This window comes from Apium graveolens, chromosome 11 (assembly GCF_009905375.1).
Source record: "Apium graveolens cultivar Ventura chromosome 11, ASM990537v1, whole genome shotgun sequence".
Classification (NCBI taxonomy): Eukaryota; Viridiplantae; Streptophyta; class Magnoliopsida; order Apiales; family Apiaceae; genus Apium; species Apium graveolens.
The window spans coordinates 119,196,607-119,202,606 of NC_133657.1; positions in this window are offsets into that span (position 1 = coordinate 119,196,607).

The window sequence follows — 6,000 nt, forward strand, 5'->3', positions numbered from 1 at the left end:
ATACCTTCTCGTGGTTTAACACGTGCCTCACTTAGCATCAATATAATTACATCATATTTCCTTTATCAACATTTCTATTCTTGAAAATTTTGAATATTACCTTTCTCCTTGTAAAACCTCTAAGGTTATCCTTCAATCGTTCCTCTTGTATTCCTAGATACAGGGCATATCAAAATACCATTCACTATTACTAGAACCATTGTCTATATACTTCTGAAAAATTTCTCCACTGATCCTTAAAGGTTATTATTACCTTAATGCCTTCCAATTCATACTGTCAAAACTCATACTATCCCTATCAAGGGTGACATGCCAACCTTTATGCAGTCCCCTAGGATTCATTTTAAGTTACCAATGTTCTATCCTTAATTCCACCTTTAAAAGGTACCTGCGTCCTTCCATGGATAAATCAAGTCATATATCCTTGATAGATTATCTTATTCATCATTCCCACCTCGATAGTCTATACCTAACTTCATAGTAGCATCCTTATTCAAATTGAGGTCAATCCATATGGCCTCCAAAAGATAACAATGGTCATCCGCTTTTCTTTTCTGATTTGGTAATGATAACATGGATGTTCTGGAAGATATTGGTCATGTTCAACGTGAACTTCTTCTTAATAATTCCTTATTTACTTTTGTTGTTTATCTCAACAGTCACCTCAATGTTGGGATACCTCCATATCTGGCGTCTCCCTTTCTGGGTATCGAGCCACCGGTCTTACATTTCACATTATTGAAGGTCACTTCCTTCATCCAATTTTTCCTGATTTCTTACTTTCTTGTCTCCTCAGTCTATCCGTGTCTCAATATTATCCTTCGAACTATCTCAAGGTTTCCTCGAATCCTCCCAACTTAAAGGGGGTACAATATATGTATCTCTTATGCCTTCAACCATCAATTTTAACTCATGGTGGACCATCATCCTGACGATTACATACTTTTCTATTTCTATTGCTATGAGTCTTTAGGGTTTCCTCATACCCAACTCCCTTATCATTCCTCAAACTCTATTGCCTTTATATTCCTTTCCACTTCAGTTTCTTTTTATTTTCCTTTCTCTTATCATTATTTCACAAATCAATCACAATATAAGCATTGATTTCAAACATCCCGTCATTCTGGATTCGTGTCTCAGAACGAATCTTGATAACTTTTACAACTTAGATTCATAATTCATCATACTCGTCTGCCTTTGTTCTGGCTCTAAAGCTTTACACTATTCCATAACCTTGGAATTACTTTCCGAAAACAATTGGCTGAACTTTAATCAGTTTATTATAATCTCTTGCTCCGTGCCTTCCTTGGCCTTTCACCAGCGGGTGGTCTCTCTCTTGGGAGGGTAAGTGACAAAACAGTCTTTTGTGGTTCGTCAATCATTTAGAATCTCAAAATGATTCATCTATTTCCTTTAGCCAGGCTCTTGCCTCGACTGGTCAGCTTGTTCCTTGGAACTCTGAGAGCTTAGCGACTTAAAGGTCATGAAAGAATTTCCCATCGCACTGTCTCCCCAGGGTGGTGGTTGGGGATAATAGTCTAAGTTCTTTTTAGACAGGTCCATGAATTGCCGTATAGGAGTACCGTCTCGGGTCTCCTTTCCTTACTCGACTTTCTGTTTCCTTGGTATGAAATGTTTCAACCTTCTCCCCATAATCGAGGTTATCTTATACATTAAAAACCTTGTTTTCCACTCTATTATGTTATGGGTTCTTTCTTTCTTGATGGAAACCTCCTGACTATCACATTCAGGGTTTGCCCTAAATCTTATTCCTCAAACTATGGCTCTCATCTAAGTTCTCATCCTTAAGCTCTTGAACTTTTGGAACCCAATTTCTGTAGGAATACCTCATTATTCCCTTATCATCTTTCTCAGTATTAATCTCATATTTATTTGTTGGCTCTCTGCCTTCATTCATCACCTTTTTTCTGGCATAATATGCTCTTTTCCAATAATTCGGTCTCTATTGCAATCTCAAACAGCTTTTTCGGTACCGGCTCCGGTTACCTTCACTACTATTTCCATTTTCTCAAAATCTCTTATCAACTCTCCCAAAGACATTATCATCTTGAGTCTCTCCTTTTTACTAAGGGCATCAGCCACCATATTGGCTTTCCCAGAATGATAAAGAATCTCCCAATCATTATTCTTGATTAGCTCTAACTGCCTCCTCTGGCATATGTTGAGCTCTTTCTACGCGAAAATGTACTAAGCACTTATGGCTTAGGTAATTTTCGCACTTCTCTCCATACGAGTAGTGCCTCCAATCTTTAGGGTAAACTATTGCCACGAGCCTAAGCTCATGAGCGGGGATATCAACCTATATTCTTCATTGTCTGCATACGCGATACCTTACCGTGCTGCATAAGCACGCACCCTAAGCCCTTGTGTGAAGCTCACTACACTTCACAAAATCTCCTTTTCCATCCGGCAACGCCAGCATAGGGGCCATCACCAACCTCTGCTTCAGTTTTTTTTTTTTGAAAGCTGTTCTCGCATTTCTCTGTCCATTCGAACTTCTCAGTCTTACGAGTAAGCCACGTTAAAGGGGCTACTATCTTTACAAACTTGAACGAACCTCCGGTAGTGATCAACCAATCCTACCTCTGGTAGTCGACCTAACCATGGTCATCAATTCATCAGTGGTTTATCCAATCTTGTCAGGATCCTCCATGGGATCCTCCTCAACAACTATCCCTTCTAGGACAACATCCTCAACCGCTACATCCTCAATATCAACATCATCCGGTCCTGCATTAGGACACTCTATCGGATCCACAATCCGATCTCCAATTAGTAAAACATCATCGCGCTGTTGCTCCTCAACCTCAGGGTTCGGAGTCCCGCTACCATATACGATAACGAACTACGCTCCTATCACGATATTTATAAGGGTTCCCATAAGGGTTTTAACTGTCAGTACTACGTTAGGTAGCCGACTATGAACTTGGCAAGAGTTCTTATTATCTTAGTAACTTATTATCTTAACGTCCCATCATCTCTGAGGTTTATAACGCTTAGCTCTGATACCATTTCTGTAACACCCCCAGATCCGGGGTCGGGATCCGGGTCGTCACGGTCTTTCTTTCCACAATATCACTTCACTTAATTAATAATAATAACCTTATGCTGTGACCCCACACTAAACACACCACAACCCGTTATAGTCTCAGAGATGAAATTTAAATAAGTACAAGTCTTTGAATCCACAATTTAAAAGTTATTACAACCCAAAATGATTACTTGATAAATTTACAGTTAATTGCCATTATCTGCCACAAGTTATAATTATACATAATTGATTCTCAAAAGTAGATGGTCTGATCTACAATAGATCTACCTCTGCAGCTATAGCAGCTACAACATCAACGGGAAGACGCGGACGCTTCCCACGCGCTTGCGCTGGGTCTGCTGGAGTCTGGCCATCTTTCCTAACTGTTGTTGTGTGATGAAGAAATAAAGCAAGGGTGAGCAGCAAGCCCACCAAAATAATATGTATAATGATTTACAATATATGAGCCTACTCATAATACTCATGAAAGTCTTGGTCAAAAGAAATGAACCAAGTTGATATCTTAATGCGATGAAGTCGCAAATATTCAGCATATATATACATATATATACATATATACTTTTCAAAATCTTGGAAGTCCTCTTCCATGCATAATATCACAAAGTCCCAGTGTATAACTGTATATAAAAAAATATCGTTGCAAGGTGATCTCATATATCTAACCTTGTCTCAACGTTTTTCTGAAAATCTTTGTCATTCATAAGACAATTATTAATTAGATATAAGTTTAAAAGATGAGGTTACCAAATACCCCAATATACTTATATCTTTCCCAATACTACTTGAACTACCACCGTTCAAGTTATAATCAGTTTCAAAAGTTCATCACATAGATGAGACTACAAGACAAGATTTGAATAGATTCAATCTTTGAAATATTATTGAATGAAAAAGTTATGAGATACTTTATTTAGTCCCGATATATATATATCCACATATAATATCTCTAAAACATTTCCTGGAACCTCTGTTATGTAAAGTATGAACAGAGTTGCAATATCCAATGAATTTGGAAGGAAAAGAAAACCTTTGGCATAAACCAGATATCTTGCTGATCAGGCAAAGATACCCATAAGTAACCTTTTCTACTAGTAGATGGACGAATTCCCCACTGGTCATCACCCTGGTCATAATTAGGACCTTATGCTGGACTGCCACTCAGCCACTTATGCATTTGATGGACTCCCACTGAGCCACTTACACTATCATGGACGCCCACTGAGCCCATGTTGCTTATGCCGACTCAATAGATGGACTTACTTCCCGAACGTTGGGTAAGTAATCAATTCATTTACCAAAACTGCAACCTTGTTGCGAAAATACACCACAGAGCCGGATCCCTCAGGTTTTGAACGAGTATTTAAATCCCCTTTAAAGGAAGATCTTAAATAAAAATGAGTTTTGGGATCCGCTCTAACTTTTAAAAATCATTTTGAAGACTCGAAAACACTTTAAAGAGTGTTTGGAGTAAAGCTGATTTAATGAAGTAAATCAGTCCCCAGAATATTTAGAAAATGACTGAATATTATTATTTAAATAATATTCCCATAAAGAATAATCTTTTATAAAAATAATTGAAGTAGAAGTTTTAAAACTTATACTTGAAACGAGTATTAAATAACCAAAGATATACTTATATGAAAGTATTATCTTTATTTGAATAATCGAAAATAAGTTTGATTATTAACACCTTATTCTTTAATAAAATAAAGAATATATTTCAGCAAATAATCGGAGTCATAGATCCTCAAATGAATATTCAAATAATATTCAATAAATAAAATAAGCTGAGTCATAAGCCCTCGAATGAATATTCGAAATAATATTCATAAAAATAAGCTGAGTCATAACCTCGAATGAATATTAAATAATATTCATTAAATAAAATAAAGGAGTCATAATCCTCAAATGAATATCAATAATACTCATAAATAATATAAGGAGTCATAAGTCCTCGAATGAATATTCAAGATAATATTCATAATAAAATAAAGTTAAAGTTATCGAATAAACCTTATTCGATTAATAGTTTTGAAAACTATGACCATATATATGTATATATATAAATGTATATATATATATATCCATATCCATATATATACAAAATCTACTCGGGATCCTCGACTCCCGGTTTTAGAAAATGTTTTCACCTTTGGGTCCCTATACTAAGGGTATATGCAAGTTACCGCTATCCTCTAGCATAGGTATTATCAACTGAACCAACAGATATATTTCAAGAATATGAAACAGGCATGCATATATACCATATCACATGCTACAATATATCGCAAGAATTTGCTAATAACCAATATGCATTATCGCAAGATCATGCATATACAAATATACATCACAACAACAGTATAACGGATAGAATACTTGCCTGAGCGACTGGGGGTTACGAATGGCTCGGGACGAGTCTGGTAACCTATAAGCAACAAGTAAGTTGGAATTAAACCAAATCACTTGTAAATCTATACTTTAACTAACTTAGACTCTAACGCTCGTTTTGCGCTCACTGATTCGCTTAAGTCACTCGGGTACCCTCGGCTCCACCATTTTTAATAATTTAACCTTTACGAGTTTTAAAGCGATTCCTTCGCGAATGTCTTACCAACTGCCTAACACACTTACCATAAATGTTTCATACATTAATTAACCCTTTATGGTCTTTAACCTATGTTTCAAAGTAAGGCGAGGGGAAAAGTTTCGTTCGCGAAACGCCGTTACTTAAAACGGTCGTTTCTCCTAAACCGTGCATCGGAATCGAACGAACTACATATCAAAACGAAGCTCGTAACATGAGCTATCTAAACATGGCAGTGGTCACAATCTAGCAGGGGGTTCTCGGGTCCTAATGTTATGCACAAAAACAGTCCAAAGAAAATCGGACGTTACGACGGCTATGTTTACGCGATTACCAATGTTTA